This window comes from Bombus affinis, chromosome 2, assembly GCF_024516045.1.
Source record: "Bombus affinis isolate iyBomAffi1 chromosome 2, iyBomAffi1.2, whole genome shotgun sequence".
Taxonomy (NCBI): domain Eukaryota; kingdom Metazoa; phylum Arthropoda; class Insecta; order Hymenoptera; family Apidae; genus Bombus; species Bombus affinis.
This window is the reverse complement of record NC_066345.1, coordinates 10,092,822-10,117,327: the sequence shown is the minus strand read 5'-3', so window position 1 is coordinate 10,117,327 and position 24,506 is coordinate 10,092,822. Positions and strand designations below refer to the sequence as shown.

The 24,506-nt window shown below is 43.2% G+C and overlaps 1 protein-coding gene across 1 annotated transcript in view; it reads left to right on the top strand.

Moving 5' to 3' along the window:
• LOC126928908 (toll-like receptor 6) overlaps window positions 1-21,951 on the top strand; it is a 47,211-nt gene extending 25,260 nt beyond the window's left edge. Inside the window, exons 2-3 of the transcript XR_007717010.1 lie at window positions 20,164-20,234; window positions 21,217-21,951. The gene's annotated coding sequence lies outside the window, so the exon portion shown is untranslated. The remainder of the gene's footprint in view (window positions 1-20,163; window positions 20,235-21,216) is intronic.
• The last annotated feature ends 2,555 nt before the right edge of the window (window positions 21,952-24,506 follow it).

The following is a 24,506-nucleotide window of genomic DNA, read 5'->3' as shown; positions in this document are numbered from 1 at the left end:
TATGCGATCCTACACGAACGTTGATTTCGGCTAACCTAACGGTGTACGTATTAACGAAGAGGGTGCGGCGAATGATTCGCACGATGCAAAGACGTCGCCACGTGCGAATTACGCGGTAATACGCCTCGGAAGGACGTAAAACTGCGCACGTGGACGCCTGGCCCTGCGATAATCGCACTCAGACACGTGGCCCGCCATTCAAATTGGAAAATCATGATCGGAAAAGTTTTTTAACGCGACCGCCATCTGGCCCACGGCACTTGCGTTTTATGTACATCGATACGAGGGGTTAGAAAACTACTGAATTTCGCTGGTAGCTTCAGTTACAAAGAAAGTTTCACCTCTTTCCGGTTGAAAGTTTGTGCAGGTCATCGAGTTCTTTGGAAATATTTGAGCGAAACGGGCGGGAAAAAGAAGGAGGAGAGGTAAGAGAAGGTAGGAGGAAGTTGGTGCATCGAGGTGGAGGATGAGGAGTTTTTGGAGGAGGGAATAACGGAGCAGCAGGTGCTTCAAGGGCAGCGGTCCCTCGGCTGAGAGTCGAGGTACACACAGCTTGCCCGGCAATTTCATTCGCCTTCTCCCGCTCCGAAAATGATTGGTCGCACCTTGCATCGGTTATGCGCTTTTTATCGGGGCCCCTGCTCGCGCGCGCGGAAGCTAATAATTTAAAGGCTGCCTCCCATGGTCCGGAGGGGATTTCTCGGGAACGCGACCCGTGGAATATTCGAAAGTTGCGCGGAATTCGCGCGGAAAGTCGGCAAAGTGGGATAAAAGAGGCGACCAGCGTGGTCCAGAGGCTTTCTTTGACATCCGGTAGAATACTCTTTCGTGAAAGTTCTTGGTAGAATTTGCGTAGAACCCGAGGAAACTGGAACGAAAGGAAAGTAAGGGACTCTCTTTTTCTTTTTTCCTACTATCGCGTCCGTGAATTCTCGAATGTAATTAAATGGGAGGGCAAAGGAGATCGTCGGAATATATTCGATGAACAAATGCGATTCGACACGGAGAGCTACGTGTTTCGCAGCAGAACCGAGTTCCCTCGTCATCGTGAGCACGGCATAACAACGCGATTAATTTTTTCCTCGGGATATTAAACGGAGAGATAGAACAGAGTAATAAAGTCCCCACTCCTTTTTTTCCCGAGTCTATCGAATAAAGTAAGAAACTCGTACGTGGCGGCGCGGCGGCGGATCGGCAAAAATCAGGCAGACCGGCGAAAAAGTTAATTCCGTTAGTTCCAAAGGTCGGTCCTCTGAAAGCAGCAGCAACCGCTCAAAATCGTTTCGGGTGGGAAAAAAGCAGGCAGAGAAAAGAAGATCTTTCGCACGCTAAAAGTTACGCAGAGCATGGAATAAATTCGAACAACTGGTGGGGCCAATAAAAAGTGCCCTATAAAACATCTGCACGCCGAGCGCGGAACCCAAGGATAGTGGGAGGTTGCCCAATAAATTTCCAACCCTCGCCAGGGCCTTCGGTATATGTATTCCTTGCGTACATCGAACGACGAATTTGCCATTTATACCGGATAAGCAAGTTTCCCCTTTTCGTTCGAAATTGCACACGGAGGAAAAATTCTCGGACTTGTCCCTTGTTCCTTAGAAGCTTTCCTCTGTCAGTACCGGATGACTTAAATCGCCTGTAAGAGATTTTCACCGGAGTGGCCCCGCTCGATTGAAATGAAGTCCTGGATACTGTAATTGCGATCGGATAAACAATGTCGACGTAGCTCCTTGCACTCGATCGGTTTTTCTCCTATCCTGCTTCCTCCATTTACTTCTCCCTCCATGCGTTTCCATTCCGTTTCCTCGTATTCTTCCTGCCGGGGAAGCTCGTTCATTCGGCATCGTTCTTTCTCATTCGTTTCTCTTCTCGTCTACTGTTCGTCCCAGCTCTTTCTCTCGCGATGCAACCGCCCGGAATCTGATCGTAAAGGTCAAAACGACTGTCTCTGATTGATTTACCCACGGTCAATACACGGTGAAGAATTGTTTGAGAGCAGCGTCGATTCTCTCTATCCTCTATCCTGAACATCCAATTCCCGTATCGAGTGGAGAGGCTTCTCCCCAGTCCGGAACGGTACTTATTCCTGCCGCTATACGTTCGGCCTTCGGAATAACCCCTCCAGTCGTTCCGGATTGCTACGAACATTTTCTTCTCCTCCGCCCTCGATCGAACATTAACCGGTTGCGCTGCCGCGAAACGCGATCCAACTTCCCCCTTTTCTCCATCGATGCGTACTTTCATCCCTTTTGCTCGTTCCCAGAGCTTTTCACAAGTGGTAGAAGATCCTGGACTTGGACGTACAGGTTCGAAAGTCGTTCAATTTGGTGGAGGCTGTATCGAGGCTGATTCGCCACTCGGAATTATCCTAACCCATTATTATATAGCGAGCCTTTTCTGCTTAAACGAAATATGTACACAAGAGGGGTAGACTTACTCGAATCACCTAAGCTTCAACATTTTACAATTCATTCTTAAACTTTGCATAGGATAATTGGATTTGTCGTGGTGGGTATATTACGAGACACCATTAGTCTTTATAATAAGGAAAAAATGGGAAAATGTCGCGTATTTTAAGCCGACAAGAGAAAGTATGAAAGATGAAAAAATTATTCGGATAATCCTAGGGTCCGAACATCAAAACTAACTCTCAGAAATAAAATGGTATACACACGTTACTGAATTATGATAATTGCAACCGAGAATATTAACATTTGAGAAACTTCTTTCCTTTCGACGAGTAGAAGTTACATTTTCGTAGATAGTCACAGCTTTCGTGATGTAAATATTAGTCTGTTTTTAAATATAGATCGCTCAAAAATTGTTCATAATCGAACATGGCGAATTATTACACGCAAATTGCTTATCTTCACTCACCAACTCCACTCTTACCCTACCTTTTAATGTCTTCCATATCAACGAGCAGAGTTCGAACGACGAATGCAACGCGATAAAATATTATCGTAGGAGTATGGGATTCCGTGGGTCGCGGCCAGAAAAGGATAAACCAGCGGTGTCTCCTCTGTCATTTTAGTTTGTCGTTCGCTGTTATCTGTCGATCCGTTTGCCACCCTTTCGCGGCACCCGCTATCAGCCACGCCGCCTGGTCAAGCGTTTATTGTGATACCACGAATGCGTTTTTTTTTCTCGTTCCCTGGTTTTTCCTCCCCCACTGGGTATGGTTTCGGTCCCGCTAGATTTTTCGCGGTCGCGAGATTTATTCGAAGAGTCGCGCGAAAGCTTTGACGCGTCTGTATATGATGGACGAGAATTTCTGTTCGGCGGCCGAACGATACCGGTGAAAAATTGCTCGAGGAATGGAGGCTGTAATCCCCGCGATTTTTATTCTGTTCTCTTTTGTTTTTAGCGCGAGTATGTATGCATATATAGCTATACGTATACGGTGTGTTCGTGTACCTTTTTTTTTGTTAGTGGGGGTTCTGTTCGAGCGAAACATGCTGATGCACTGATTGCGAAAGTTTCGGTCTACTGTTCGATGTGGGGGAATCAGAGTTAATCGCACTTTAATTTTATGCCCTTTCATTCGTCTAATTTCTTATCGTACGGTATACTTGTACCGTGCGAAGAACTTGAACCATCTCTCACATGCAAATCTTTTACTTTTGTAGTGAATAGAAGGATACTTGATATTATCTTTATTGCGATATTATTCTTCATACGTATGTATTCTAATATATTTACAATTGATGATTCCATTTATTTTAACGTTTCCAACAAATCCATCATGCGAAAGATATCTATAAAACAGCACGTGGAAACTCTTCCTAAAAGTATACCTAGTTTCCATTAAAGAGCGACTAACATAAATGATGCAAAAGTTTTCCACGACATTACATGAAGAATACTTGAAAATACATGATCCGCGTTTCACGTCAAGTCTACCACGATAAATATAATTTCTATCATTTGGCCATTATTCTCGTACAATACTTGTCTTAGCTCCTACTTCGACCCAATTAACTCGGCTAATGGAGCTTCCATTGCATTTTACGTTCTCCATCGCCAGCAGATTTCTCGAGTCTTCCGATCGAATCGATCGTTACAGGCGGGCAATCGTTCGGGCAAACGTTCCTCGACGTATCCTTTATGCAGGACGATGAACATGTTTTCAAGAAGTTTCGGCGTAGACGAGCAGGTTCCATCGAACCAACTCGTCGGGACAGTAATTATTTGACCGAGCCCGATGAAGGGAACAGCGGAACTTTTCTTACCGGTATTTGCAGGAAAAGTTACGGCTGGAAGTTGCGCATAATGCTGTTCGAAAAGTATGGAGGACCCATACCGCTTCTGGCGAACATACAAACACACGATCACACACGTGAAGTATACGAGAAAACGTAAGGAACAGGGGATGCAGGAGGATCGGTTGAGTGCACTTTCGAAGTAGTTGGCGAAATGCAACTGCTGCTCGCCAGGAGAATGTGGCTGCGATAACGGAAATCGTGACATACGCCATTTTCCCTGGACTCGTCTCTCAGCCAAGCGTCGTTCTACTTATCGAATCCGAACCAATCGACTATCGTACGCCCTTACATTCTGTGTACGTAGGTGGAACGCCTCGGTTCGTGGCCGTTCAGTTCCTCGGCTATTCCCTGTAATACGCGCTCACAGACTGTGCAAACTCTGCTTAATTAAAATCTGTTATTTTAGACGACGAATTAACGACGATTATCCGCTCGTCTTTATAGAGCGCGGCGCGGAAGTAATCCAAGCCGAAATTTAAAATTCATATCGAAGATGTACGACGTCTTAAATTAACGTGGAAAATGCTTACCGCTGCTGTTACATATCTTAGAACACTTTTACTATAATTTCCAACTTTTGGAAGAATTTCTGGAAGATTTATTAGGCAGCGAGCTTCCTCTTATATCTCATACAATTTGAGAAAGATTCAGTCGTACGATTCTTCTTTGTTCGTCACAAATTGCTATTCAGATTAAACGCAAAAAGTTAAACTTTGAAATTCACATAAATCAAATGACACGCACAATGCCTAACGTTGATATAGAAAGTGACATATAGGAAATAACGTAGTATGCAGCAATAATACGACATGTTAAAATTTCTTACGCTTTCCAATAATCTTGATCTAACTTCGAAAGCTTAGGATTTGCCAGAAAATGGATTTCCTTCCATATCTCGTGCAATTCGAGAAAATTTTCGTGATATTCTTCTCCATGCGTCACAAATACGTCGTCCACGACTGGTTCGGATCAAATCCAGATCCTCTGCCAGGAGGATCGACGAGCGGCAAAAAGCGAGCGTGTCGCCCCTGGCTCGAAGTTTCCGATTACTTCGTAAGCCTCAATTCAAGTTGGCCCATCGCGAATTACGTCATTTCTTTTTAAAACCTTTTTCCGATCGTCGACGAGACGGGGCCAGCCGTTTAGGCTAGATCAATCGATCTCTGCCGAGTTCGACGATTGAGTTCTTTCCCCGCGAGATTCCCCAATCGCAGATTTAACTGCGTCGAACATTGTTTTCGCCACTGTCACGAATCTCGGTTGTTCCAATTACTGGCTAATCCAGCGCAGACTCCTTGCGCCTTGGAGAATTGAATTTTCCTTGGTCTTTTCCGCAACTTGCTCGAAATCGTTGGCTACGCTCGCCGAATCGCTATTTAAATTCCATTACGAAAACTATGTTAATTCGATAGTGAGAGGGAAAGAGGGTTAGTGGAGTAACGAAAGCAAAATAGAAGCGTGAGAACGAAATTAGAACGGAAAGTCGGTGGCATGTAGATGAAGGCGAGAAGAAGGGAAGAAGCTGAAAAATATAAAGAAAAAGTTAATGGAGAGATAAGAGAGGAGAAACGGGAAAAGAGTAAAGGGTGGAGAGCAAAGAGACGTCAAAGAGATAAAGAGGGAAGAGATGGTGGGAAGTTAAAGTGGTAAAGAGAGAAAAAGAAAAGATAGAGAAGGACGTGGCGAAGAAAGAGGGACGCGGATGATGGTAGAGTGTCAAAGGAAGAAAAGAACAACCAAGGGGAAAGGAGATTCACGAGGGGGTATGAGTGGCAGGGGCAAAGGGACAGAGCAGAAAAAGTGAACGAAAGAGGGAAAGAGAGGCGCGTCAGGTGAGCCGGAAAATCCGGTAGCAGTTTTCAGGGATAGACCCAAGGCTTGCAGGCGTTCGACGAGGGTTGAAAGGTGAGGAAGAGGGTAGGTGGCGAACGAGTACAAAGCCGTGCACCAGGAGCTGCGAATACGAGTAGGGACGAAAGTTAAAGAGTGCTCGAAAAAATTTATCGAACGTACCACTTAACTCCCGCCACGTTTTAAAACAGTCTGACGGCACCGTTCGAAAACACTCCCTCCTTTGATTCCAAGTCAACCCCGTCCGTCTATGGTAAACGAAGGGATGGAAAGGGCGATGGGCAAACATACTTATCGTTCGTTCGACAATCGAACAATTTCCTGCGGAAAGAGATTGCCGAGTCTATCGAACGCGTTTAATCATAATCAGACTAGAGGGTTAAAGTCGAGGAAGAAATCGAGGATTACGCCGTGTATTCTCTTATCTTCTTCGAGAGATAGAATTTCTTAATAACTGCAATTGCTTCCATTAGATTTAATTCGTTACGTTTATTACGATTCTTTTTCCACGAGTGAGTTATTAGCTATTATAAGTAGAAAATGCTTCGTAAATTATGAAATACTTAAAGCAAAAGTGGCCCTCTACGTTTTTCGATAGCTACTATCGATAAATTTAGATTTCTGATTTATCTCCACTCCGATTCTCTTATCGTACAATTTCAATTGACAAATTCCATGGAATTCCTGCTACAAACATTCGTACGCTGCCTCAAAGCGACTGAATCGCAAATATAATCGAGGAACTGACACAATTCCCTTCGGGGCAGGTTACTGAAAATTGCAAGAATGAACGTAACGTGTGCGCATAAAGGATCGAACGCGGTGCACCATGGAAAGTATTTTGCGGATTGCATTCTTTCTGGGTTAATACGTAATTTTGCAGTGTTTCACACAGAAAGATGGACCAGTTACTTTTAGCCCAACGTTCCCCGTTAGTCGAGGCGAAACGTGAAAGAGCTTGTCCATCCATTCTGCTTCCGGCGACGAGCTCATACATACAGGGCAGCCGCGTCATTGGCTGGACGATAAATCCGGTCCCGTGTTCGCTCGTCCAAGAGGAAGTTACGTGGCGGTCGCTGAATTATGTCGGTTCGACGTTAGATAAATTTTACGTGGCCCTGTTCATCGATGATTCTACCTCTCTTTTTCGGGCGACTCGATCGCAATGTCGATCGCCAGTTCAGAAACCCAACGGTATTTCTGAATTACAGTGGCGAATCACAATCGTCCTCCTGATATTCCAATTTTCTGAATCTCGGTTTTGCGTTATTTCATCGCGTCGTATCTAAAAGTTTGATACTACGGAAATGAAACTAAAACGCACACCTGTGAAAAAGAATTGGAAAATAAAGATTATGTGCCAATGTACAAGTATCGAGCATATTTTCTAGTCAAATAACTGAATTACTATGAAATTTGTCTTTATTTCGTAAATAGCTAACGTTAAAGAAGACAAAGTTTAGCCGATAAATAATACAATGTAATACGCAATTTATTCTAACCATCGTTTTATTTTTTCCACTCTTCCTCCAAGTAACTCCTCCAAGTTCGATATTGTAAACTAAACAGGAATTTTAATCATTCTGATCTTCAAGAATCATGTATTAAACATACGTTTCGAGAGAACGATATAAATCCTATTCCGGATCATGGCACTTAGCCCGATAAAAAGCAGAATCGCAACGCGACGAAGCGCGAGCTCGTGTCGCGAACAAACGACCGGCCACGAAAATATAAAAGAGGGATATCCATCCATCGTACTTTCGTGGAACGAGACCGCCGTACCTATGATCGTCACCGTCGGTCTGCACGATAAATCCGTGGCTCGTTCACACGAGGGAAAGGACTCTTACATTGTGTCGTGTCGGATAGCTCAATTCATATCAGGATCACGGTGAACGACGAATCGGAAAGTAGGAAACGAGAGAAGAGCGTCGGTGGTGCGTCATGTCAATCGGATTCCACGGGAAAACCGAAATTTGTGGGACCGCGGCGAAACGATGCCATCCTACACTCTTCTCTATCCCATTCTTTCTCTCCGTCATACGTTCACGTCCGGTCGATTCACTGATGTGATTTCACTGCCTGTGACCGGAAGCAGCGAGCGCGCGTGACGGCCCAGACCGCGTAAAAAGGCGCAAAGCCATCGCGATGGATGGACCTTTATTTTTCAAAGATCTCTGTAAAAGATCCCCCTTCTCAGCCCTTTGGAGCTAGATTAATATACCGCTGATCCCTCCAGTCGTATTTTCGTTACGAATGACAGTGATCGTGTAGGCCGTAGAGTACTATCTCTCTTTCTATATATATATTATATGAGGAGAATTCAACGATCAGATTTAAGTCAGATATCGGATGGACTTGATGCAATTCCGTCTTAGAGTAAGACTGGATCTAGGATGTACGTAATGCTAGTTGGACTTAGCTGGAGCATAATTCAGAGGTGTACAAGCCCCGTGTGGATCTAATCCAGTTTATCATAGGCTAACTCGGATCTGGTCTACACTTAGCCTAGACGTAACTCTAGTTTCAGTGCAGTTTGGAGTGACTACTTTAATCGGCTAACCCAAGTCGTTGACAGGTCATTTTGTATTTAGCTACAAAGTCCGAAATGCAAACTACGTGTACCGAACAGGAACCAACATTCTTCATGAATGAAGATATCGTTTTATGAAATTCGATTAAAAGTTTCTCGTGCGCGGTGTACAATTTCTATACGCTTTTATCTTGCAATTGACGTAGGGGGAACAACTACGTATACAGTGTGGCGAAAATAACCGAACTTCTTAAGACTAGGAAAAGCCAGTGGCGACGTTGTCACGTAGAAATACGCCTCTCATTGTCACTATATTAAATTTGTACGGCGCTTACGTCGTTGGAAACAGTATTACAATAATCAACATCAAAGTAAAGTTCGTTCACGCGTCGGGAAATTTGATTCTGTTGCGTGACAATGCGCCGATTCATCGTGCGCCCGCTGTAACTGCTTTTCTTCCGAACAAACAAATTAAAATGTCGCAGCACCCTGTTCGCCAGATTTAGCACAGCGCAATTACGTTTTGTCTCCAATGCGTCAAATAACAAGGAAGGGAAAATGTTATAACAACATTCGCGATATCTGGAAGGCTGTGACGAGCATTTTCAAAGGAATTCCATAGAAACACGTGTAACAGTTATGTAACACATTAGTTGAGCGTAAAAATCCTTGTATCGCCATAGGAGGAACGTGTTTTGAATAACATAAAATCTTTTTTCTCTACACGATGCCTCTGATTTGTTATCTTTAAAAAGATAAAAAGTTATTTTTCGAACAGGCCGTGTATATTTGTAGTCTAAAGTTTTTCCATTTTCGTTGCCTCGACTAAAGCAATGAAACCATTCGTAGCAACGATGCTCTAACTGTTTCCATCATTGTATATTATAAATATTAGCATTTTTAAAAATACACCAAACCTGTCCTCGTTAATTATCAAAAACGTGAGACACCAGTTCTAAAAGACAAAATCTTTATACCAATAATGCCAAAAGAATGAAACTCAAAGGCGAGAAATTCAGTCAATTATCTTCAATTGATATTCTCGCTAACGAAGAACACCAATAAAGACATGGATCAGTCTGTTTCGTTAATTTTCATTCGAATATTAAACGAGAGGAGAAAATTATTCAAAACGAGCGGGCTTCTCTATAACGAAGGAACCATATCGACCATTTCGTACATCTATCGTTGGTTGTTTCGTCGGAGGGAGTTTCTAGGCTACGTAGTGACACGAAAGGCAATTGCACGCAGATCCCTGTTGTTCAACGAACCATTCGGAGTCTTCCGCAGTCGACCATTTCGCGTTAGAAACAGTGGAGCACAGGTTCGAGGAAAGCAGCCGACTTTATATCGCCACTTTTATGTCAGCGCACGCGAAAACGTCAGCTTCGTGTGCGGCACAGTATGCGAAATTCATACTCGTTCCAGTTTTCAGAAAGAATACGAGGATCGTGGGTGGCGAACGCCTCGGCGATACAAACGTTTCGTACACGAACGACCGAGATAGGGCTCGTTTTTTTCACCCTTCTGGTCGTCGTCGAAATTGGCGCGCAAAGGTCCGCACAGATGGCCGGTCACGATAAGAAAAATTTTGCACGAATTTACCGATATTGGTCGATCGTTATCGGTGCTACTGTTCCGTGGCCAATGGGAAAAATCGTGTTCCCATCTTTTCCTCTATTTTTTCCCCTTTTTCGAAAGCGGAAGGACCGCTTCAATATTTCAACAGCTCAGATAAAAATATTTCGGTATTTTTTCTTACACGCTTTTACGTGTAACTTTTATCATATTTCCTTTTTCTATTGTATATTTGATATTGAAAAGATACGCAGACTATAAGGGACGATAAGTCACGTTTCCTACTTTTTTACGGCTATGTACATTGTCGATCATTTCCAAATTACTAGTATTGTTCGTATATTTTGGAAGTGAACATGAGTTTTTTCTGTCTCTTCAACATTTTCAACATATCATTCGTCCGTCATATCAGCACATTGAAATTATATTAAAATGTTACTTGTTTTGACGTTTATATCTTTAACTTCAGTAAAACTCTATCGAGCTATCAGCCATTTTCAAGACTTATACATCTTCGAGCCTGCAAGTTTTCATTTTCAATTATGTCGTATTAGAATTTTTCTGTTTAATCCTCAATCAACATCAAGATTGGAAGACCAACAGAAATGTACTTACTACTGTTTTCCTCCTGCGATCTTCGTATTATCTACCGAATATATTATATTAAATGATCGAGCGGAGTGATATAAGCGTTCTTCGAATTTGACACGCTTACGTTAATTACACGACAGGATCCTGATCGCAACATTACTAAAACACCGTGCACTCTGATTCGGAATTCGCATTAGCAGATAACACACAGGAACTTATTACCATTACCAAAGGGAATGGGAACTTACGACGGGACTACTACCGCAATTACCGGCAATAGCAACATTAGAAGAAACTCGAATCATGGCTGTTCCAGTTTCAATATCCGTCCCCAATCGACGTCGAAACAGATTGCACGTACGTTTTGCGTGCTAATTACGCGCGCGTAATCTACATTTGAACTCGCATTCGAAATGTAACCGAAAATTCCGATAGAACATCGATGCACGATTTAAAAAAATAAAAAAAAAAAAAAAAAAGAAAAAAGAAGGCAGACTGCACGCGGAATGCAAATAACAAGAGTGCCCTGGGATTTGGTTCGTTGTTTCGATTCCCAGTATAAACGAACCGCGTTTCTCTGCGTAGGCAGATTATAGTCGAAACAGAAAAAAAAGAAGACAAAAGAAAATAGCCGGTTGCAGACGTCCCGAAGAAAAACGAAAATCGAAGCAGACCACGAGAGGACATACGTATAACCGGACGACAAATCGAAAACGGTGCATTCGTTAGCATGAAAAGTGCTCTTACACTGTGTTCGGTCGAACAGAGAGACCGCGGTCCACGGCATGGGATCGTCGAAAATAGTCGAATCGAAAGGACGGAGGGAACGAGGGTTGCGAATCGTCATTCCTATGCGTCATTTCACTTGGCCCCAAGCGAAATTTCCATGACCACGTATGCGTTCAACCTTCCCATTTTCTTTTTTTCTCCCTATTTTCCCTCCCTATTTGCTTGTTTTATTTCCGTCCTTTCTACTTTTTGCCCTGGTCCCGGCATTTGCACTCTTTTCGCGCAATTACAAATAGAAATTCCGTGAGGTCGGAGTCGGGGACACGCGGACGTATTAAACTGGACGTTGACGATTCGGTGCCACGACCATCGATTCCGAATAATTCTGCCTGCCATTTTGTTTCGTTCGTCGCTGGTAAAGGGGCACCAGAGGGAAGAGAAAAATCTTCCCTCCGCTCGTTACATCGCGATCCCGTACGTTTCGCGGATATACGATACTCGTTGCTCTCTTTTTTTCGTCTCGCTCGTCTAGCCGAAAGGAAATCGAGCCGTCGTCGCTGCAAAACGGGGAATTAACGGGTCGTGTCGAGTGCAACGTGCTCTCTCGTGGAACAGCACCAAAATAACCGTGTAACTGGTCGATTCTTTCGTTTCGGTCAAGGGAATACCTCCGTTTCGACGTTCGCACGTATTTCGGTGCTTTGTTCGCTGGAGATTTATTTTGCACGTCGATGATACTCTTTCGTTACTCTGGAATTACAGTAAACTAAAGCATACTTAACGCTTAACCTGTCGCTCTTATGTTAATGTGAGTGCACATCGATTTTATTATTATGTAATTGAGCATTTCTTATCTCCCGTCGTTTTTAATTCACCTAACTTTCTTGTTAAAGGAAATTTCAATTAATACCAACAAAGTATTCGCTTCCTATAATGAGTTCATGTATCTTGCCTTTAATACCAAAAATGCAGAGAATTTTCACGACAAAGAGATTATTTTCTAAATCGTTGATTCCGAATTCGTCTCCAAGGATCCCTGTGACACTCAGTTTAGCGTTGAAACTACTTTCGTGTGAAACGTACAGCACGTACATTATTAACGAGTATTATTATCTTGTCAAAAATCTCGTATATCAAATACAAACGTACAAGTTCATACGTCCATCTATACATCATATTCCTCAATTCACGATCCACGTTCGCTGAAAGTGAAATGCTTAAAATTCCAATGGAAAACTGGATCACAACCAAATATCGTTTAATCGTCCTATCTTTCCCGTGGCGATGTATTCGAAAGGAAATCAAGTCGTATTCGAGTACGGAAGAAAAATTAACGCGCGCCGGCGTGTTAGAGTGTAAAGTGGTAGACGAGAAGAGGACTATGCCACATCCTCTGGTCGGGCATTTTTCAAGCCGTAGCTCGTTATCGAACGTGGTCGGTCGCCTTTCGACCGGATAGATTCGATTCGCATTCAGAGCCAGCTGGAAGCGGAAAAAAAACGAGCCATTGCGGCGTCGTCATTCCGCCGTGTCATTCCGCTTCAGAAGCCGCGCCGCGCGTCCAACGAGCCGAAATTTGAATGACGCTTTTCCCGATCGCCTCCGCGTACCCCATCCCGCCACTCCACCCATCCTTCCTCGTTCTCTCATTCGATTTCGATCGCCCGCAACGCGAAACTAGATTTTTATCCGCCTCTGTGTCGCGTACCGTTCGCCGCTGATTCTTTTAGCACGGCCAAAAACCGCGCGTTCACTGCCTATCCCCGATGATTTCCCCGCGTTTCCTCGACGATCGATCGATCATCCACTAGGTCGTTACCAATTTCTACCAGTCTTGTCCAGGGAAAATGGAACTTTTTCCACGGGACAACTCGATTAGAGATACTCGATCTTTTTTATTTGGATCTCTAATTTCGTGGTTCGACCGGTTAGTTAGTTGACTTCTGTGAAAGTCGTTACGTAGGATCCCGTTCGTTTCTTTTTGCAATTCTGCAGTAGTTTACCGAGAGACGAAGTTAAATACTTGGTCCGAATTTTTAGAATCACAGAGAAAGGAGTGTGAAGAACGAGATCCCTGGCAGGAGGAAGAATCGTTCGATCGGTGGTCACCGGATCGAGGCTCGAATCTACTCTTTGCCTCGATTGCTCTAACTAATTGAACTCCGACCAGTCCCCGTTCCCAGACTCTCCTCTTTCCGGGTCTAATAACGCCAAATGGCTATCTACCTACTTTCTAGCTCGGATCCAGATTCCATGGTCTTACCTTTATCTCGACTGTTTTAACGACTCCGAGCTATCTAAACTACGATAGGTTCTTCCCTCCCCTGAGCCGATCACTCGAAACTACCGAACCTTACAAAGACTACCTTCGCACATGCAAAAGGTCCAGTCGGACCATTTTTCGGTGGCGGTTTGGAAAAAATCCCACCTTCACTTGGAGTTCTTCCCGGTCGATCGTTTGCAGTAGCGTCCGCAGCGTATCCGAAATCGTTTTCTTAACGGCCGACGAGAATCCCTGTTACCAGCGAAAAGTTTGCCAAGTTTCGCGACGTTATTCGACGCGATGTCGGTTGTTGTTGGTACGAGTCTCTCGTGCAAACCGTTCGAGCGTACCAAAAAACGGTAAAAAAGAAAAGGAAGACTGGTACGGGTGAGAGAATGGGACGGAAGAAACACGGTGAATTTACATGTTGGCCGAATATCGAGAGGGCAGTTGGAACAACCCCTCCGGCGGAAAGTTTTGAAAGGTTGGCTCTCGCTTCAGGCCGCACGGAAGCTTGTGTTTTCCGCGTGGCGAGGTGGAAGGGACCAACGAGGGAGGGCAATTCGCATTTGCACGGGTACCCGCGACAACACCGCGTCACTCGAATGCACGTAACGAAATAGCGGGGACCGCGTCACGTTTTGTCACTGTCGTCGCTGATGGCTGGATGAGAACTCAGGAAGGGTCGTCGTGGAGGAGAGAGGAAGATAGAGAGAAGGAGGAAGGAAGCGGAAGGAAGGATGGTGGGGCGGAGAGATACATCGGGGAAGTTTCTGCAGACTTTCGACTTGGCAACGGCACCGACGAGGAACCTTCAATTTTAATGAACCGAGCATGAAGTACAGATAGAAAGTGGGGAGAGTGTGTTCGGCCGAGGAAAGTTTCGCTCGATGCTCGTCCTTTACTCTTTTCTCTCCCTGTCTGTCTCTGCCATACTGTGTCTCCCATTCCTTGGAATTCCGTCTAGAAGGAAATTTCAGCCGCACTCTGAATATTGGACGCGAAGCTTCATTGGATACGTACAATTTGCGCATGTGTACGTACGTACAGGAAAATCCACGAAAGAAGGAAGAATAATGCATCGGAATTATCGAGAAGGTCTTATTAGACAGTCAGACAAACATCCCTCGTTGTCGTTTAAAACGAGCACCCACCCCATCTCGTTCTTCGTTTATGGTAACGTGTAACGCGGGGCAAGCGTTGCGTTAGGTCGCATGGAATGTTAATAAACATGGGAACAATGGAGGATTTCAATTTCACAGCGCGTTAACGACGATCGGGACACGGGCTAATGGCGGTTAATAATGGCCGACGAAGCGCGGCCTGTGGCCCGCGATGTCTTAATTGCCGGTCATTGTGATAATAAAAGTAATACAAACCGGAATGCAATCGGAATGTCGTTATTATACGGGATATTAATTAACGGGCAGCGGCGCATTATTAGAGGCGCACATTGCCTCGGACATGGCCTCTCTACGTCCTTTTAATCGCGAATAAATCCCGACCAGTTTCCTTCTCTTTCTCGTCCTCTCTATTTCTCCGCTTCATCTCTCTTCTCCTCGATTTTTTTCTCCTTTTCTTTACCCTCTGTACGTCCTCCTTTCTCGCTTTATTTCCTTCTTCGACGCTTCTTCCTTTTTCCACGCGGTCCTTTCCTTTCTTTTGCTTTTTTCTTTTTTTTTTCTTTTTTTTTTTTTAAACGCGCGATTATCCATAGTACAGCGACACACTGGTAGCGGCCTGGCTGGCTATCGGCTTTAATTAACACGCCCGCGTTATATCCACCGTGTCGTGAACGGTTGAGACAAAGGACAGTGGCTCTTTGTTCATCTCGTCGGTGGAGGCTCTTTCACACGCTCGAGAGCCATAGGGCAGGGCGTGTCCACTCGTACAGTCTCTCCCTTCAGAACCAGTTCCACTTGTTTGTAAACACGGAAGGACTTCTATTTCCATAGAGGAGAGAGGGTGGTATTCCAAGATCGTTTCAGCCACGTTTCATTATTTCTCTCTGCAGGACAATGGAGTGTGTCCGTCTCGGCCGTCAGCCAGTATAGTACACTCACTCTAGATCCACTTAATATCTTAATCTACTTTTAATTCAGCAGACCAGCCCGATTACGAACACCTCACCGATGAAATTAATGTTTCTCGTGCCATTTATTTAGCTACCTAGCCGTATATCTCGATTATCTTACCTCGCCTCTGTTAACGGATCGTCGTGATTAACGCGAGATAAATATGAAGATCGACGATACGTTGATGGTTCTTCTTTTTTCGCGGATATACCACACCCTGTTCCTCCGTCGTACACGCCATACGTATACTTATTTATTAAGCAACTTGTTCAAAAGCGAACCTCGACCGTCGTTGGCGATTAATCATTCAAAATGCACCTTCCTTCTTCGAAGGCTTGTCTGAAGGATAGATTTTGTTCGTCTATATAGAGACAAGAAAATAATGCGATTGTTCGATCGGAAAAGAATCGGAGCACGCGTCCATCGTGTACTTGGACACTTGCGTCCACTCGACGCTTCGGTGGAAATCCTTGTCCGCCGAGAGTGCGCGCAAGTGGTTGGAAAACACGGAGCGTTCGGTCAAAAATAGATTTTCCACCGGTAGGTTTATCACCAGCGGTATTGTGCAGCTCGACCGGAGTCCCCCCTCCTCGAGACTTCTTGAACTTCCGGCGGCCGGCGACCAGGAGGCTGGCCGCGAGAAACACAAAGACTGTCCATTTGCCATCTGATAATAATTGGAAAAGTTATCGCGGAGATGAAGTTTTCCCCGCGACTAACGTCTCCCGCGGTCCATTCCCTGTAATGTAAAATGGGGAAACTTTCGCATCCGGGAATAACTTCCGGTGCTTTTGAATGATATTACTTTCTTTCCGGCGCAAACACCGGGCCTTCTTGCCAGTCCGCTGGCTTTCTTGGCCTGAATTTTCAACCAGACCAGCGCGCGGCTCGCCGCGACAGCGTCGCGGGTAGCGAAAAAAGAGGAAAGAACCACAGAGAGACGATGCAGAGGAGATTAATTCGATCGTGTAAATTACTTTGCGTCCGGTCTCGTTGCTCTTGCCGCCTTTCACGTTATTAATATCGCTTCGTTAGCTGCGAACGCACACGCGAGAATTCCTTTACCGATTCGAAAAATGATCACCGGTGCGGTGTATGGTTACGAGGTACCGATGTCAGCACCCATTTAACGCCAGATAGAGATCGTTTTACGATCGAAAAGACGATATGGCTTTAAATATAATTACCAGAACGTTAAGATGACTTTATCTGGTATAGACTGAATGAAATTGAAACGGGGAAGCGATTAAAAATTTCAATAGATCGGATGCGATAAATTGTCACACCCACGCAATTTATCCTGCAGACACAGGTTTTCTCCATGATATCGGGATAATAGGTTATTTTTCTAATAATTGTTTTTTAATGCATCCCTTAGTTTAACGCGAAGAATATATTGTAAGAATAATCGACAACGTAATTTTACTTTGCTTTTACTAACTCTTTAAATTCAACCTAGAAATTACAAATTTTTCACGACCAAGTACGTTCGGCTTCTTTTGAGGAACAAATTTATTTGCTTAAGAGCGAAATATTTATCCTCAGGCGAATTCTAAAATTGCAAAAATAATTCGCTAGAATCTAAGCACAGTATCGCAAAGAGTATCGCTGTCGCTTTTACTTCGCATAACGTAAGCTTCGAAAATAAAAATCATCACTCTCGAAGAACCAAGCTGCGTTTCGCGTGTCAAACATTGTGTTCCATTCGTCGAACGCAGATTTTCATCTCGTTACCTGCCTCGGTCGCCTTTAAACTACTTTTCGTCGTGTCATCGACGTGCATATGGGAACGTGACCCAGTACGCGAAGTCGCGGCGGAAGTTGGATGGCGAAAACGAGAAATCACCGGTCAGATGGAAGTTCCGAGAGCCGTGCATCTACCCGTTCACCGCACCGTGAATCCGATGTTTTCGACACCAAATCGAATTTCCACCGATTGCATTACTTCGCGTGCCGTTTCGGTCAGCTATGGCAGCCACGGATGCGATATTAGCGAATCAGATCGAAACCTCTATCCTCGCTCGATTTATTGATTATTTCATTAATACAGACGAATTTCGAAAATCGATGAATTTCGATCTAAAAGTCAGAATTACGAGGCGAATGTGTTACAGCTTTGAAGTGTATTATATCACCGTAAAAATCACTATCAAAAACAATGTATCACCATAAAAATCACTATCATATATCATTCTAACAAAAATAACGGTAGTATATCACTGAAACGAAACGAAATGATCTATTAGAAACGACTGAATAGCAGTGGATAAATCGCGAATCTGCGGAGTTTCGGTGACAAATGGAAGCTCTAGATGAATAATAATTCTACGAAACAGTCGAATAATAGTATCTTGATATTTATATATTACTCCAGATTTCTGCTCGTATGTTCCAAGGCCCGACGTATTTTCCTTCGTGAAAATTCTCATCATCGATCCACTCTTATTCGCCTGTGCACACGGCCAGCAATTAATCATTGTAGCCCGCGATTTGCCTAATTGTTAATATAATAGGCAGGCAATCGCAGCCACTTGGTCCCGTGAACATTCATAATGCCAACAAGTCGACGCGTTGTCGTCACTGAAATTGCATATCGGCCATTGTTGGAACGCTCGACGCTCGTCGCTCGGTTCCACGTTGATATAATTACGAGCAACCTATTTTTCTCGTTGTTTAGCTTACACAGTACGCGTCTACCATTGTCTATATTTCTTTATCATAATTTAAATAACGTCGAGATGCTCGGCGATCAATGCGCCGTTCCACGACGAAATAATAACGGACGACTCATTTTCTGGACATTTCAGACGTATATAGATACGAGCTCCATAGAGAGCTCGCTTGTCACCAATCACACTTCTTTATTACAATTTGATACTTTTTCCTGACCATCCTTCAATTTTTTGTTCGACGCCTCTCGATCGCATTCGCGTCACTTCCTCGTATGAATGTAATTGCGCTCACTCCTCGTGCCGTAGCGAAAATCCTGCTGATCCCCGTTTATTGGAATAATTTTACAAACGGCCGCTTTTTCCACGCGGACACGGGAAACAAAAGGGATGCGAGCTTTGCTCGGGCCATTATTAATTTTCCGAGCCGGTTCAATTAAATCGCAGTCTCTATCGAGCCACGAAGAGGACAAAGTCTCGCTGACTTCCCCTTCTTCGCAGTCTCGTGAGTCGTTCAGCTGTTCCTTTTTGGTCGACGGCTTCTACCTCTTCGTTCTCGTTTTTATCTGCTCTCGATACTTCGTACGATAGTTGCTTCGTTGAGAGTTTACTCGCTGCTTTAGATGGAATTATTGGTAATAATGACTGTATGCTTTAACGGAGAAGAGATAAGAGGTCTTTAAGCTGTTCTCCCACTTGTATAAATCAACGTTGTTCGAGTTAAAATCCGGCTTAGAATTTTCGAAAATTGTTTCCACTGCGTCTCGATGATATAGGGTGGTACACGTACTGAAAACATTACATACGAGACACGTTACGACCGGGTTTACAGAGATATTTCCGCAGCTGAAACGCGCGCCACGGCCGCCGTTTACAATTTTCATTATTTACATCACGGCTTCGAAAAGCTGTCGCACGAAATGAAACTTGAAACGATCGGGCTGGTCACTTAATCCCGCCATTCAGAATTCTGAACGAACGAGCCGACGTTGAAATCGAAATTGCGAGGCTTAAAGTATTGTATACGATTGGCAAAACGGTCTGTTTACTTTTCTCGCTAACAACGGGCTGGATTTTATCGGATCTTATAAAGCAATTAATTTGAAAATTTTCATTACACTGGCGCTCGTGCGCGAGATCATCGGTGATTTTGTAAAAACGCAGATTAATCGCTTTCTCGTTGCCGCGTATGGTCCATTGTACCTTTTCCCATTCAGAACGCATGAATGCGCGTTCGTTAGCAAAGGAAAACACGTTGCTAATTTCCCTCGATATTTTACAATAAGTTTAATAGAAAACTCAGAGTTAATGGCGCTGTTGAAAGTTACAATGGCTTCGGTAAATCGTGAAAAATGTAATTCCACTGGAACGTGATTCCTTTTTGAACGCCTGTTACATCCTCGACGGTCGAAGAAACAATCGAGTGCATACGGAGCTCGTGGTACACGTACAAATCGTCGTGTCTCTCAGTTGACCACCGGCGTTCCGCGTTTTATTTCCTGAAAATACGTTCGCCGGGGAATTTGTCTCGGCGTCGAGAGCGTCGTCGACGCTGACGTGATTTATAGGCAGTGTAACAGAACGCTTCTCTCTTTTTCTGTTTCAGATGTGAACTGTTGCCAGAAGTATTATCGATTCGCATTACGTATGAAGTAATTGGAAATCGCAGTGGACAAGGTGAGTAATTATTTCCCTCTTTTATTCCATCTTGGATACGTTCGCGAGTAGATGGAATTCTCGATTTGCCTTCACTTTCGCACCAGTTTAACTCCTTAATTATCGATCGTCAAAAGATTTTTATTCTTTTAACGAATTCCCCGGTGGTCCAGTTTGAGAAGATCCGATATTCCAACGAAGTTGTTGCCTGTTTTTAGAAATTTGATTCACTCAGTGATTCGTGTTTGTTAATTGATGAACACAGTGAAAAGGGCAGAGTGAAAAGAGCGTACGCCAAATATGCATCAGTTTTTCTTCTCTCTCATTGATATTGAAAGCGAACAAATACGTAGCGGAAAAATTTTTCATTATTCATTTATCGATTATCGAGCTGTGATGAAAAGCGGAAAGAAATATGTACGCGCAGCTACTGGCGACGAATTCAATTAAATAAAAATTTTCTGTGTTTCTTATTTATTCGCTAAACATATTGAATATTATATTTACGTTTGAAATTACGTTCCAAATACGTTTAAAATACGCATCGAAGTTATAAAAATTAATGAATTAATCGATCGTTGAAAATAAAGTCTAATAAAAAGTGTAATACAATGAATTTATTACACAACGTTTGGTTAATAATTTTGTTTAATTATTATTCGAAAGAGCGAAATAAAGAAAGAATTTCTCTTGAAACTTGTTCTCCGGCAAATTTATATAGAATTCGGGCATGTGCTCTTCTTTCACTGGATTTCTCAATTTGTAACCAGATTCTTTTCCGAGGCGGTGCATTTGATGGATGCGACGCGAAACAAGTTCAATTGTAAGGGAGACGAGCGGAGGCAATGAGAAAGCCACCGTTACTCCAAATTACTTCAACAATCTTTCAAGCCACGGTTTCTTCTCGAGCTTGGCTAACGGGAGCGAAGCGAAGGAAAACAAGTAACATAGAGGAGCGCGATGCCATCTAATCGGCCGTTCGTCTTCTTTTTTTCTGTTGCAGGTTTTCCCGACTGCCGCGACCTTTCTCTCTACTTATTATCAAGAAGTATTTCTTACTATCGCAATTGTACTCCGTAACACGGTGTCTTCACCTAAAGTAAACGGTTTATTCGTATTTTTGAGACTCGTGATAGCTTCGTAGTGTGCAAATGTAAATTAGGGCGAACGAAAAAAAAAAAAAAAAAAATCGCGAAACTACAAGAAACAAAACAGAAATATAGAAACAAAAGTAAACGATGGAAGAAGATCAAACGCAAGAAGACGTAAAATACCAGGAGAAAAGAAATGAATAAAACGAAGACGGCGAGGAAGATGAACAACAAGGAAGAAGCGTAATGAAAATACACACACACACACACACACACACACATACACGCACACGCACACAGTAACACGTACATACACCGAGAATACTACCCTTTATTAACTCGTAATTGCAACGAAGTTTTTTCTCTTTCTACTCGAACTCGACTAGTTTACTTAATCCAATGATCGATTATTAAGGATTGCGAGAGATTATATAAATATAAATATAAATATATAAATATAAATATGAATATAAATATAAATATAAGCGTAAAACACGAGATGTGTCCTCCAGTCCTCGATGAGCGTTCTCTTGTTTCTCGTCGAACGGAGAGATTTAATGTACATAGCGAGAGTTTTGTATATTTGTAAAATAGATAGGGCATTTTATTATAAACAATAAAGTTATTTATATATATTTTAATCACAACACGGAGAACGAATTCCTTCCGACCCGTCAGCAGCAGCAACTCGCGATGTACACCGAGGGAATCGATCTTCTCGGAGCGAGCGGTTAATCGGATCGACCATCGACGACACACATACACACACACGGTCATGCGGATCTACGGAGGATGTCGCGATCTAAAATTCTATCAACCGGTATGTATTATGGAGGGTCATAAAGGAGGCCGTTAACGAAAGCATTTAGTATCATTAGCGAGCAGAACGATTTTCTCGATGATACAATTCGTTTTCAGCAACGAATCGCCCGTCATCCACCCTATTCCTTGCCTTCCATCAGAAATGTCCGCTTCGTAAATGATTTCGAACCAATGGACGTCGATACAATACCGTAAAACCATGGATACCGAGAGACACTTCGAGATATGAATCGTGCGATCATTGAAAAACTATCGTTCCGAAAGTTTCGTCGAGCTTTTGAAATTTCTAGAATTTTCATGTTAAATCGTGACTATGGTAAATTTCTGTTCTACCAGCGTTCTTCGGTAAAAATTTTGAAACGAATATTTTGAAAAATGACGAAAGATATAAATTTTAAGGAATTTTTAAGGGACAGAGATTACGGCGATGTGGAAATATTTTCGCAAAGTTTGCGAGAATATTTTCGCTTAGCGGAAGTCTAAAATGACGAGCGGAAGGACCACGTCCCAACTATGGATTTGTTTGTTCCAAATTTCCACCGCATTATTAATTCCCATGATGGCCGCGGCGAGTTGGTGGACACCGCGTCCATTACATTAACTTGATTGAAAAATATCGGGCAACAAGTGCGTATTAGCGATCGGCAAATGGAATTCGAGTCACGCGTACGTCAGTCCCGTTGCATGGATATTTTTCAACCCTTCCCGCTCGACATTAACGTGATTTCTCCATGGGGAAAAATAATTACTTTCCGATACTCTCGCCCGAGGATTTAAAAACAATCATCGTATCGGAAACAGGAAGCACTATGCCTCCAAAGCGATAAAATAAAAACTGTTCGTTCAACCAGCTCATTCGATGCTGTTATTCTTACATTACTGTTTCCGTAATTACTCGAGAATAAATGGGACCTAAGTTATTATGGAAATTCCATGAAATTGTCACTAGAGAGTTGCCAGTGCCTCCTCGGGATCTGATATGTACCTTATCCTGTTTACTTGACTCGAGGTAATAAATATTCTTGGAATCCTCAACAAACAAATTACGCTTCATGAAGTCACTATAGACACCGTAGAATAAGGATCGTTTTAATTATTTCCAATGTTTCATGAAGATAAAATAGTATTTATTTTGTTCGCTTTGCTCAAATTAAAGTTAATTATTTTAAGAAAAAGCAGATTTCTCGAATTTACCATTTATAAAGCAGACACTATTCTAATTACACTTAGTATTTCTTGCAGCTTGAATAATATTTACTTTACCCTCTTTCGTTAAATTCAAGCAAAGATATTTTCTTGCTACTTACAAACTAGATTCTTCGAATTTATTATCTTCAAAATATACACCATTCCAATTACCCATCGTTAACGTTAGTGAAATAAATAATTTCTGATAGCGAAATATAATTAAATCGTTCCCAGCACGCTCCTTATTATATGCAAAATCCCTTTATCACGGTAGGTAAACGGTGTGCGTGTCGCGACTTCCGGTTCCAGAGGCAAACAATGGCCAGGCAACAGCGCGAGATATAGGTTAATAGATCTCCACGAGTCAGCTTGAATCGAGCTATCTCTCGTGCTTGCCACGCGTTATAAAGGCGAGTTCTTAGAGCAGCAATTACACGGGTTCCGCTGAAAGCTGCTCGCACATCCGCGAACCGTAGTCCTTCCACTTTTCTAATTATTCTCGTGGACTCGCGCGAACCAGAGAACGAGCAGAAGTCGACGAGTGCATCGCCGACCCGTAATAACGGCGAAACCTTGTTACGCTTAATTCTTCGCCCCCGACGAGCTCCGGTCACCGACGATGGCCCTTCACCCTTCTAACCTTCCGACCATCGAGTTACGCTCATAACTGCACCGACGACGACGTGTTTGAGCTGTTCCGGGCCAGATACGTTTGACAAAGGATTTCAACCATCCAGTTCTTACTTCGCCGCTATGATTAAGCGTTTCACGACGGACGAAAAATTTCAATCGAAGGCCAAAGACGCAGATTTGATTTTGATTAAGCCTAATGCAACGTTGAACGAACCAGATGAAATTTCATCGGTCGTTCAAGAATCTCTTACTACAGTAGATATTTACTTGTGGCTTACTACTAATGTTTAAACATCAGTAAAATCCACCAGCGATTCCGTACGGTCTCTTAGGAAAATGAATCTCCTCGTTAATAAAACGCAAACACCATTTAGTTAGACCAATGGAAAAGAAAGCATGATCCTATTCAGACAAAAAACCTTCTTATTTGTACGTCGCTTTAATCGCCATAAGATCAATTTTAATTAATTATACGACGATGGTTTTACACGTCTATTAATGGGACGCCACTGCGCGATTAGAATATGCTACGAGTCCTAAATTCACAGCTCAAAGTGAA